Raw genomic sequence first — 14,137 nt, forward strand, 5'->3', positions numbered from 1 at the left:
GTTGGTTGCTTGTTTTGCATTCCATTGGCAAAAGAAAAGGTCAGGCAAAGAGGGAGAAAGGTGTTTTAAACTTCTTTCTTGCAAAGAATATAAGCACAGAAACTGAACTGAACTCATGTTTACTACCCTTAGGTAAAAGAATATATGTAAAATACAGATTGTTAGCGGTTGAACTTTAAGGAGCTACTGCCTGTATGAATACTTCACCCATGTTCAGAGGGTAGGATCAGAGGATTTCTATGCCTTGCACATAATTACTAGATGAATTTCTTATGATCACCATTATCTCAGTGAAGCACAGTGTATTTCAGATAAATTAATGATGCGATGGGATAACTCAAAATGTTCCTGCCAACCCCGATGCTATTCATTTCTGATAGAAAAGGGCAATACTTCTGCACCCAGGAATATTGACTTCATTTCAAGTTAAATTACATACCATTAGCCAACTCTCGTGTTAAAATTATATCTTCCTTTTTAAATTACTTTTACCTCTGTAAAGTTAGCGCATACCTCAGGAAGCTGACTAGCTTGAGGCAGCAGCAAGAGGATCATCTGGAAAAGGTAGAAAACATAAAAAGGCAAACAATTTACAGTAGCTGATTCCCTGATCTCCCTTTTTTCTCTTGAAAAGATACAATAAGCAACAGCTTGAGGTTAGTTTCAAACCACGTGTGCCACGTCACTGATGCCAACAGAACTGCTTGGTTAATGTTTTTAATTATACAAAGAAAATTCAAGTCTGCCCAGACTTGCCTCACCAGTTAGCCCCAAAGACAGAAAAATGTATTTGTCTAATATATAGCTCATGATGGTTTTGCATGTAATCTAACAACCCATTTTTGAAATTCTACAGAATGTTGAAAATAGATTTTTAAAATACTACTGACAGCTATATTTAAAAATTAGATGATATGATATTAGGAATAGTCTAGTCAGATCTCCTGAGCTTTACAATTTGTTCTTTTGCTCTTATTCTATACAGCGAGCTATATTATATTACAACTCTGCCGTGATTGTTTGGAAGGTGAAGCTCTGCTTAATGCTAGGATCTATGGTACAATCCAGTTTGTGGTAACTCAAACTACACAATAGTTCATTTTCAAAGCAGCCAATACAAAATAATGAGATGTCACAATCCATACTTTATGCTTCTGAGCTAGGTAAATACTAAATGTTTTACAAACAACTAGAACAGAGCTGCTATGTGGTATTTCCAAAGAATCAGACAAAAGCATGACCCAAAATTCTAAGGACATTCTTGCATCAAGCTCCTCTATCAATAAGTTTTTCAGGCTAGACATTCATGAATGGAAAGATAATATGATACAGAAGTTTATAAAGGCTCATCTTCCATTCCTTTTCAAAATACATTTCGGAAATGACAGACACAGAAAAAGGATGTAGTGACAGACTAGCAGAGAAAACTCAGAATTGCAGAAAAATTGAAGGAATCTGTAAATTAGACTGGAATATAACAAGAGCTCCAGTCACAAGGAGTATGTTTCTGAGATGTATCAAAGAACAAATGGTATGAATCAGCAGCAGTAGGAGACACTCTATAGCTGTTGAGTTGGAAGAAGCCAAATTATTTCAAGTAAATTTCAAAAACAGGGGCTTAAGAATCATTCTCTTAACAAATTCAGCCCCACAACATAAAAACAACAAGAAAAATAAAGAGACCTAGGCTTCTGGAACATTTCCCAATGCATTTTTTTAATTGCATTTCTGATTTTTGCTAAAAATAACTGCAAAGTTCTGGTAAAAGTTGTTGTATTTCTCAAAGGGGGGAGGGAAGAATATCTGAAATATTTCTAACTACCGCTGCAGTGCAAAACCAAAACAGTTTTATGCCAGACACAGAAAAGACATAGAATTGGTTATGCAAAACAATTATCAGTTTCAACTCTAGAATTTGAAGACAGCTTATACACATCTTGTAGAGATTGACCACATGAACCGACACCTTAACCCAATACTAGTTATAACCCATGTGAATGTACTTTTGACCCATGTGCACCTAGAAAGTGCTTTGCTTTTTAAGGACTGTTTTGAAACCTTTCTAAATGCTCTGAATCATTATGGTTATAAGTTAATAGTTTACTTCTTGGAATACTGCATTTATTTTTTTTCTTCTGTGAGAATGCATTATTATCTTCACCTTATCAAATGGCATGTGAAAAATAATAGTGGAATTTTACAGAGTATTGCTAGATCAAATTCATATTCATTTATTCTTACAACAATAAATCAAATCTCTCCAAGGTTGCACATTATAATATTACTGTCAAATTTGTAGCTAAATTATTTTCTTAACTGATGTGCTAACTCAATAACAAATTTTACTAGAACAGTAGCATCAGTTCAGATTTCAGCTACCACATATTAGCTGAAAGTAGAAAATAAGGCTTTCTTTTCAAGGGAAGTCTGAAACACTTAACACAGCTATTCTTCTGTTAAATGAAACCACTTGCCTTTCTTAAATTAAGAAAAATATCTTCACTCAATTGAAATAGTCACTGAAGCAAATACTTCTGGAAAATACACGACAAGCATTACTGATTCTATCAATAAAAACAGTCATTCCCAACTTCCAATCATGCAAAACTGACATTTCTAAGTTTCTTGTAGGAATTAAGGTAGCAAGGTCAAAATTAGAGAACACTTTTACTGTCTTACTGAAATAGTGGTCTTCTTTAAAGAACAACCATGATTTAAAATTTACAACTACCATTACAGAGCTCTTTTTCCTAAAGCGTTCAATTTAACAGTAGCAAAGAAATTGTATAAGGTTACTTATCCTTTTAATGAAATGTTTGACATCACACCAACTCAATGGTTATATAAAGATCTCAACTCAAAATTTGTTTCATTACTTGTATTCTTGTCTATACTGCTCTTTTCCATCTTTGGATTTCCTGGAATTTTTCATCATCATTTGTTCTCTCTCTCTCGCCTCTACCCATTCCTATTTTTTTTTATTATTATTTTTATTTTTTAAAGTGATCTTATTTCTTTCATCTTGTTTCATTTTATCTACTCTTCCTCACAATATCCACAACTCTAAGTGCTAGCCCAATGTGCTAGCACTACTGGCACACACAATATTAATGATATCGAAGCCCAAACATATAATGTACACATCTCTCCAGCAGATAAAAAAAAAAAGGCTGTGCATATGCCTTTATATAGGCAGTCAAAATATATAAATAAATGTGTATGATTCTTTTATAGCTGAAAGAAGAACATTTTATATGTTATAAGCAATCTTGTAAATTAAGTATAATTTCATGCCTTTTAGACCTCAACAGTTCCAGTTTTTAGAAGTGCAAAATGTATCCGTGCATCTTTTGTAAAGGGGGATTTTGCTGTAAAACTTGTGTTTGACTATTAGAAGTGCTGGGAACAGGAATTCTGTGAATTAAGCTTTTATCTTCCAAAGATCTTTTCTACCTCTTGAGATTCTCCCTCTAAATCCTACACTTCTATTAGCATTTAAAAGAGCCATGGAGGATGCATCAAAAACCTGCAAATTCAAAAGCTCTTAAATGCTGAACTTTACATGTGCATTTCTTTTGTTTTTATATCTTCTTAACAACCGCTTTGATTGGAAGCTTTCGTTTTTCTTTCCTTCGTAATTCCATTGAAGGTGATGTTAAGTGAACTAAACAGGAAGACTTGATTTATTATGGATTTGCGTGGCAGGATATACCTAATACTCTTTTTAGGGCAATAGTAGACAAAAGATACTATGTGGGATATGAAAGACAGGATTTTACTTTGTATCTTACTAATACATAGTGAAATCCTTTTGCAGCTGTTGAAGCTGTTCAAGTTGGACAGAGCGCTACTGAATAACCAATGAACACACAAAATGCTGACATCTCAGAAGCTGTGATTTTCCCATAAGAGTAGCTGAGATCTAGTAAAAACTCTAAGGTGTGCATAAATTATTTTGCAATAAAAAACATCTTAATCAGAGGAAGTCATACATTTCACAAACCACAAGAAGATGGAAAACCAGCAAATGCTTTATCAGCTACCTGCAGTACTCTGAACATCACCAATAATGGAAAGTTATGCAAAACCAATTACATTTGATTTTACTTTATAGATTGTACAATAACATCCCTCGAATTAGATTACAGGTAAATTTGGGTCTAAGATTTTTGACAATAAACTGTGTCATGTTAAAAACAGATAAGAAATAGTACCTACTTTAATAAAACACATATGGAACAGATATCAGTCAAATTTTCAGTGACTATCACTTTAAATGCAGTGAACAAGTTACTGTTAAAACAACTGTGCAATGCATATATTTCAGGTTCATGCTCAGAGAACAAGAGCTCTGTGGAAGTCAATTCAATCATATATAGATCAAAACAAAAGTAAAAGCAAATAAGAGAGTTTTATATAGCACTCAAAAATATGTTCTGACATTTTTACTTTGTAATAGTGTTTCAGATGAACCCCAAATGACTGTCAAGAGGTCCAACATATATCTGCTGAGAACAAAACTGGTACCTGTTTAGAACTCACAAGAAAAGAGTTAGTTAGAGTTGGAGACCAGTAGAATGACCCTATTCTTTTGATCTTCAAGCCTACAAACCAGTGAGAGTAGAATAGAGTAAGAAGAAAATGCAGAATTTGCAGCCAGATGCTGTGTCAGCTGGAGATGGTGTTTCCATTTAGCAAAAGTCCTCAACACCAGTCAGCAAAGCTTTGTACAAAACTCAGAATCAGCATTATTATATAATCCTGGAATTGCTTGGGTTGGAAGAGACCTTAAAGATCATCTAGTTCCAGCTCCCCTGCCATGGGTGGGGATGCCACCCACTAGATCAGGTTGCCCAGGGCATCATCTAACCTGAACTTGAACACCTCCAGAGACAGGGCATCCACAGCCTTTCTGGACAGCCTGTGCCAGTCCCTCACCACCATCTGAGTGAAGAATTCCCTCCTAATCTCAATCTCTCCTCTTTTAGTATAAAACCATTCCCCCTTGTCCTGTCACTATCCGATTGAGATAATTATCTGATTACTAACCCCTTTTGTTTTCGTAATCATGGTAGACTTTTATTTGCAAGATATTCTGTAGTTGGATTGGAAAGTACATCAAAGAGGATTGTTTCTACTTCAGAGGAATGGCTTAGTAAGGCAGTACAGATCAGATCGACCAAGGTGCAGAAGTTCTCATACTATTTCTTTAACAGTAAAGAATAGCATGTAAGAGATTTCCTCCAACACTCAGTTTCACCTCCCTCAACAATCAACTCTCACTTAAAATAAAATTAGCTCAACGGCCTACTGATATTCTGCCCAGCCATCTCAAACTCTCCTTTGTCATAGTACCAACCTACTTGATCTGTTTGCATGTTACACTTCCACCTCAAAACACCGAGAACATTTTATATTACATCTTTAAGCCAAGGTACTAAAGTGTCTGTACTTGCTTCTTCTCCTCTTTCCTTCCTATAATGAAAGGAGTTGTTTTATTTCCAAGATTGGAGGGGGGAAAAAGAAAAAAAAATATCTGAGCCAAAGCAGCTTTTTTTTTTTTTTTCCCCAGTTTGACTCTTCACTTCTCACTGCTGTGAATTCTGAGTATCTCCAATCCAAAAATAACCAATGGGTGGAGTTTCGGCAGGGAGGACATAAGAGAAAAGCATTTCCAGGTATTAATAAAGGTTATAGATGGGGACTAGAGTCACCACACGTTCAATTGTAAATTCAGACTTGTTGCTATAAAGAGAAAACAGCTCTTCCTGTCCTCCACTGCTCTCCTCACAGCAGGTGTCGTTACCCACACCCCCTCTCCGCTTTGCTGTGTGCCTCATCTCCTGCTAGCCAGCTGCACCCTTGGTCTTCAGAGCTCCCTACCTTCTTCCTGCAAGGCTAACTTTGCCAGAATATCTATGCTGATAGTTTCAGTGCTCTTCAACGTTTCTCAGTCTGCAGACATCTAAGCATTTTCTGACAGAAAATGGGGTCCTATCAAATGAACTGAAGCCTAATAGGAATAGATTCAGTTTTCTCGTTTACCAGTCACGGCATTTTGAAGTAGAGCACTGATCTCTCTCTTCTGCACTCTCCAGACATATGCTAAATGCTACAAGTTCTATAAGAACAGTAGGAGTAAGAAACACCTGAGTTATTTCTGGTTTGGTCAGCAGCTCACTGGATTACTTCAGCATTTTATTTCTTTCAGCTTACTCCCTATAAGATGCAGAAATAATACTGCACTTGCGGCTCACATAGGTATTATAAAACCCAACATTCCAAATGCTCTGATCATCTTAGAGGAAAGGTGCTAATGAGCTGAGAAGCATGATTATCATCTCAGGCATGACCTGTTGCATTTTCGCTGCTCATACTAGCATCTGCTTCACACCCATTACAGAAAGCTTTATCAGTGAAGCTTCCTACCCAGCTGTAGCACCAGTAAGGGAGCAGTGCCGTATTTAGAAGAGCACACTGCACATCAAGTCTGCTTTTTTAAAATGTAGGTTTATTTTTCACAGGCAAAAGACTTTCAATGCGCTATTTGGGTAGACCTGTGTGGTGTCAAGAGTTGGACTTGATGATCCTTAAGGGTCCCTTCCAACTCAGGATATTCTATTCTATGATTCTATGATTTGGTACAGCTGCCTAAACAGCATATACAAGTGTGGCAGACAAGAACGCAGATCAAGTGAAAGCTACTTCCAATTCTTTTCCAGTATTTCTACATGTCACAATTTGGAACAGTTCTTGCATTTTTTACCTGTGAAGCTCCAAATAGAGTACCTATTAGATCAAAATCACTTTTAAAAAAATGAACTTGTTTACCGCAGCATGCTTTTTATGTTTAATATAACAAAATTAAAAGGAAGTTACTGATTCAACATCTATTTTGCATTTTTTTCTCTACAGATGCAAATTACCTCCAAGGCAGCACCATTCACACCAAAAGAATCATAAAATATGATACATATCCAGTACAAATACAACTGGCATACGATTATGATGATTGTATCACCTTCTCTACGATCCATTACATACCAATCACATGCATATCAAACAGCCACATCACTTACAGAAAAAGAGTAGTCCTCCAGTGCAAGTTTCTGCAATTCCAGACCTACATTACATTCTGTATTCTGGAAGAAAAAAAAAATGAGCACATTCTTTAACAGATTATCAGCATACCTATAAATAAATAAATAAATAAATAAATAAATAAAAATGAAAACAAAACAAGCAGTTTCTAAACATGCAGAGGAACGAGGAGATAACCTCAAGCAGTCAAAATCCAAAGGCTTCAATACAGAAGTCAAACTGTCAAAGATCTTGGGGCCAATATTAAATTAAATAGAAACCAGAACTTCTCTTACTTCCATTTAATTATTCACTGAAACAGAACATCATGTAAATCAAGCAAGATGGATTCAGTTTGAATTGTGGTGATCTTCAAATCTTGGTACACTCATTACTGTACTATCCACACGCACAGCCATACACTCCCATTGCAAAGGTAAGGAACGTTACCACCACGTTCAAGAAGTTCCAAGCTTGCACTTCAAGAAGCCCTCCCTAAATGCAGCTAACACATTTAGCACAGCCAATGCAGCATGCTCCAAGATTATCAATGCTACCTGTTCTGAGTAAAGATCAGCAACTCAGGATTGGCTCTAGTTAAACAGTAGCTGCTTATTGCAACATTGAGAAATCATACTTCTGTTTTGTTTGTTTGTGTTTTTTAAAAGAACTTCTTCCTAACTACTCCTCATGCAAAGCCTGCATTTCCCCTAGGCACAGTATGCTTTAGCACTTCATTAGATGGACAACATTGAGCTTATTTAAAAATAGGCAAGCAGTGTCACAGCTCATTTGCTCTGATGCAATTGTCAGAAGGTAGTTACAGCCCGCATGCCCAACCACAGGGAACATTTGGCATAAAACGACACAGCAGGAACAGTGTTTTTTAATATAACAAAACACATTGGTTTGGCAGAAGGAGGCTTTCATGCTGCAGGCAAATGGGAACCTATGCCCCTCTCGTTTCTTGCAATGAATTTCTGCTGAAGTTCAGGAGATGTGGCACTTAGCCAGTTTTAGGAGTTTTAATGAAGTCACAGTCACCCAAGTTCAGTTTCTTTTTGAGTAGTAAAAACATCCTGCATGAAGTGGTACTAACGTAAATGAACCCAAGCAGTGTTAAGAATTATCCTCGGTTACTTCAAGAGCCTCAACAAATCCCTAAGGGAGTAATAACCACAGAGACCCACAAAACAGCAGCTCAGTGGCATGGCAAACGTTTAAATTTGAAGTGTCATTATTTGGAATCAAATCTGTAACAGCGTATATACCTATTTCCTACCTGCGTTTTGTGCCATTCTTCCTTGCTTTCATTATACTACTAATGCAGAACTGACACCATCACATAACAGTACCGTGTATCTGAAGCGTCTGTGAACTGTTTAGCCAGCTCTGCAGATACCTGGCTAAGTGGATAAGAATGAATGACAGGAGAGGAAAGAAGAAAAAACAACAAAATACTAGGGGAAGTTGCAAGGATTTTGAAGACATTTAGCAAGTCTCCAGGGAGTAAGAAGATACAGATCCAAGGATACACAATGCATAAATAAATAAATATCCACACCATGGTCTACTTCACATCAGTACTCTAATAAAGAAGGGCAACACTACAATAGCTTAATAAATATTCCCTTTACACAGCAGCTTTTCAGATTATTAAAAAATCACCCTTTCAATTCAATGAACCTTCCATAATTTCATTGGGTTTTCCCACACAGCAGTACTAGGAGACTACTCAGCAGTTATGCATCTGACAAGATCAATGTAAAACTTGAAAACTTGGAGCATTTAATTGAAAAAAGCAGTGTGAATGTTTCTCTGCCCTACTATACATACACACAACAGATGTATTTCCTCCATTTCCTAATATGATTTAAAATCTATTGCAGATTCACTTTAAAATATGTATCTTACGTCCTTAATGCCTTCTGTACTATGTCATGATACAGAAATATTGCATAGTAAACTGTAACATCAAATTCCTTAGTAAAGTTGGCTTTCAATATCATAACATGTTTTTTTTTTTTAGTACTGCCTCAGGCATTTTTTCCCCAGATTGATCAATGTGTAGGTCAGTTCCTTCATTCTGCAGTGAGCATGAAATATCTGCCCAATGAGAAAAACATGAAGAATTACAAGAGCTTAGTAAACAGTATGAAAATACAGCTGCAGGTAAGATTTTAGACAGCAATACCAATGATAATCCTCTAAAAGTAAGTTAAAAAGAAAAAAAAAAAAAAGATTTAAAGATATTGTGAATGTAGCGTCAGAGCAGAGAAAATACAAAGAAAAAGGAATGAAACCTGACAAAATGCAAAAAGATAGGGAACCCCTGAGGTCATGCATTGTAACAGAGCCCCAGGAACTCTTAGCATCACAGGAGGAAATGAGAGTGAACAGTGATGACAGCCATCAATCTGTAACACATTTAGTTGCCACGTTTATTCAGGCATATGACCTGTGGTCATTTTTAAATCAGTAGTTTGAAGATCTGAGGAATAGTGAGAAATAGCTATCCGATCCAAAGCTAGAGGAAAGCATGTTAGTCGAGATCCTAAAATTCTGAAACATGAGTTTTCCTTAATAGTTTTTTTGTTTTGGTTTGGTTTTTTACAACTTCAAGACACAGATTCAAAAACCTCTCTGGGAAACACGATCCAGACTCTCCCACTCTCCAACCTCCCCCAAAACTTGCAACTCAGCAACTGTAACAGTGAACAGCCTCACAAGGACATCAGACACTTCTCCAGCACCGATGCATCCCATTTGGACTTATAGGTCAAGATTTCTCAAGAGTTACTCAAATATACACTTTTCATTTGTCTGGAAAAAAGTAGCTCTGGGTGATACAGTGACCCTACAGAGCAAAGAATTAGATCAAAAGTTATCTTCTCTTGCTAAAATATAAAGCCCTATTTGGCAGAGGGAAACAGTGCTCTATCATCTTCAGTGCTAATGTTGAGGGAATCAAGATGATTTCTCTTATGAGATAGCACCTCATCAACAAGCTGTCTAAACACAGGAAACACTATTTCAGCAAGACATAAACTTACACGTTTTATGCCTGGTAAGATTAAGACTAAATACAGAAAGCATCTGTAAAGTGTTTTTAAGTTCATATTTCTAAAAAAATGTTGATTTTTAAGACCAAGTTTGTTGTAACACTTCTACAAGTCACTAAACAGCGAAAGCTCTAACAAAAGCCAGGCTAAACCTCTAGATATTAACAATCTCTGATACAGTACAGTCTCCAATAAGGTGGGATAAAACGCTATCAATTAGAGTACAAATAGCTTGCTAATTTGAATAACCTGACTTTACATATGTAAAAAGAAAAGCTCTCTGCGCACAGAAGAGAAGGCTGAGGAGGGACCTCATTGCAGCCTGCAGCTTCCTCAGGAGAGGAGCAAAGGGGCAGATGCTGAGCTCTGCTCTCTGGGGACAGCAACAGGACCTGAGGGAATGGCATGGAGCTGGGACAGGGGAGGGTCAGGCTGGGGGTTAGGGAAAGGGTCTGCTCTTAAAGGGTGGTAGGGCACTGGGACAGGCTCCCTGGGGCAGTGGCCAGAGCCTGCCAGAATTCCAGAAACATTTGGACAGTGCTGTCCAACAGAGGGTTTGATTTTTAGACAGTTTTCTGTAGATCCAGGAGTTGGAGTCAATGCTCCCGTGGATCCCTTCCAACTCGGGATATTCTATGATTCTATAAAGATTACCCAGAAAGGAAATTTTTTGTAGTGGCATAAAGCAGTAGGACATGTAGTGCATAGGCCTGAATTTTAATTGGAAAATAGTCTTCATCTTCTTCCAGAACAAAGTTTAAGTTCAGGAAGAAACCAGGACAGAGGCTACTGATCTTAGAATTAGCATGTAACCAGTAAGACAACTAGACAGGCTTGGGTGCCTCCAGGTGTCACACCTTCAATGCATGTAATTTTACTACCTACATGTATAAACTACATTGGTATTCTTCAGTAATTCTGGCAGTAGGCAAGTAGCTTCTCCTCGCAACCACAGACTTTTGTTTTGCTGATTTACATGCCATCGAAACTACTATTAGTATATCTAGTAATATCTATATCAGAATCTAAAATTGCATCCACATATTACCTCCGTAAATATATTTTTCTAAATGTAATTTGAAGTATACAAACAGCAAGAAGTCCGAATCCCTACTGAACAGCCAACACTTCGTATATGCTGCAATAGAAAACTAAGTCATCCAAACATGGTTTGTCTTACAGCTATAGCTTGAAGTAGTACCTTTAAATTACAGCTGACATGCAAGCAAAAGACCTGCAAATTTAACCATACAAACTACCTCCAGCTCTCCCAAGTCCCAGAACATCAGCACTAACAGTGATGCTATCATCAGTGCTATCAAGGCTCAACAGATCAACAGTGAATGGTAGATCTATCAGCAAAGGTGGAAAGAGCTATTAAAACCTAAAAGAGCAAGATGTCCCAGTGAGGTAAACTGTATGCAGAGATTGAAAATAAAATAGAATTTTAGAACCAATCTTTTCACACATATTTGACCCATACTTTTAATTGCTTCCCTGAAAAAAAAATAAATCAGAAAAATAAAGGATAAGAATAACATACAGTCCAGAATATGGATTTTATTTTTTGTTAAGAACTGCATCTGACAGCAGTCACTGACATGAGACAACCCCCACCCACAGTACCAAATACTGTAAAACCTTGAAGATGTAGCCCTTTTAAGAATGTTAATACTCTAAATAGAAAAGAAAAAATAAAAACCACAGGCATATGCAAGAGAAAAAGAATATAATACAAGCTAAAGGACTATGGAAGTCTTTAATAAATTCTGCAATTTACTGCTTACTTCATATGTTGATGTGTCCCGTCCCTTCCCTTCCCCCCCCCCCCGTGAAGCTTTTATGACAGAAGGATAGGGAAATGGAAAGAAAACAGAAGATAAATACACACCATTTCAAGGAAGGGCAAACACACAAAAAAAGGACAAAAGATTTTTGACCATGAATCAAGAATTACCTTACTCAACAACCACTTGAGATTTTGTTTTGATTTTTCCCACTTTTCCCCCTCCAAAAGTATTCTGAAATATCTGCACAGCCTGAAGCATGGACTGAAAAGTGGCAACCGACCTCAAACCACTGTAACAGGTTTGTGCATACAGGAAGCAGCAGGACAGGCTGCAAAGACAGCGAGGCACTCCAGTGGGTGACTACAGACATTCGCGTACAAAGAGGGGAAAAAAGATTGTACTAATAAAACAAAACTGGGGGCTACAAAAGTAACAGCTGACACCTGTTTGGGCTTTGCAAAGTGTTCAATTTTGGTGCCCACCCCAGAAGTGTTTAAGATAGTTAACTTCTATTCATTTTAAGGATTCTTCACTTCCTTTTCTCCTTGCATTTCTTGTCTTCAGCATGGTCATTGTGACAGTATATAAAATGTCCTCAGGAGACTTTTGCAGTGGGAAAGGCCAAGCAATTACACCTGAAATGGAAGGGATCTCGCTGTATCACAGCAAGGCAAAGTAGCAAACAAGCAAAACAGCACTCAAGTGCTGAAGTTAAACTGAATAAATTGCTGGGTTTTACCACATTAACGTGCATGTTACCTCATCTTTAGAGTCACTAAAATTTCTCAATAATTTTCTAGGTCCTGACCTATAAGAAAAGAGATGCATGAAAAAAAAAAAATTAAGCTGTATGGGACATTGAAGAAATCAAGTGCTAGTAACTGATGAGAAAAAAGAATCTCTCAACACTGAAAACTACAGTAAAATTACAATAAAATAATTCAAAAAGTAATAACTCTTACAGATGGCATGAAAACAATTTTGACATATAATCCAACATAGCATAAACTAAACAAGATCTGTGGGATTTGGAAATGTTACTTCCATATGTCTGCTGTTACACTGAACCACCAGAGATTATTATCAAGTTTGTCAAACTACTTGTAACAATTATCTAAACAAGTAGGTTAAAATATTTTTTTCAGAAAGATGAAGAACCTATCAAAAAAGTCAAAATTGAATGAGTTTAACATTTGTTAAGCTACAAAGAATACTTCATTGACATTTTTATAAATCAATGCAGTTCAAAGATCATACTAAAGCTGATAAGAGAAGCAGTAACATCGAACAGGTGTTGTAGGTCACCATTACATAAATAACCTCAGAGGAGCAAACCATGTTCAAATTAGCACAATAAAGCATTCATGCCTCATATGCTGATAACCTGTGGTCCCCTGCTTCTATATAAGAGCTTTTTGTATATGAACACATTACTTTTCCTCAGCAGGGATTCCTATCAGAATCTATTTGATAACAAGAAGCACTCAACATTACATTTCCTTGACCAGTACATATATATGAAAATGGCAGTGGCCACAAAATTGGAGATAATTTCCCATTTCTTATAAATCCTAATAGAAGAAGAAACCCGAGCAGATTCTTTGGAAAACATTGGCATCAGAAAAGATTGCAGGCAACTACTTTTCTCTAAAAGATATTAAGTAGGTGATGGAACTATAAAGTCTGTTATGAGAGCAGCAGATGGAAAACTGCTATATTTTCTAAACAACATTTTAGATTATGTGCTAAATTGAAACAGCAGGTCAGCAACAAGATTTGAAACAAAACCCAGTCAAGTGATCAAACTTGAATCTAAATTTAAAAACTTCAATAGTTTTGAAACCAGGTTCCTTCTACATGGGAGGTTCAGCACAAAACAAAAGTTTGTTTGCTTTTTAATAAATAAATAAAATCTTTTAATCCTCCTTTGAATTTTTCTCTGAATTCTCCACTGCACCATGGAGCACACATGCATATAGACGACTACCAAAGAACACACAGAGCATATGCATATAGATGAAAGGTATTCTTTTTCAATTTAGACCTTTACCATAAAAAAGACTGAATACATCATTTTAGAAGTGATACAAATAGAACTGAAACTAGTTTAAAAAGCCCTGTAAGATTTCAAACCAAATACACTATCAAACTTAAGATCTGCCACAGGATGAGGCCAATGAAAAGCTTTTTGTTGTTGGGTTGTTT

The sequence above is a fragment of the Anas platyrhynchos genome, chromosome 12 (genome assembly GCF_047663525.1).
Source record: "Anas platyrhynchos isolate ZD024472 breed Pekin duck chromosome 12, IASCAAS_PekinDuck_T2T, whole genome shotgun sequence".
Lineage (NCBI taxonomy): Eukaryota > Metazoa > Chordata > Aves > Anseriformes > Anatidae > Anas > Anas platyrhynchos.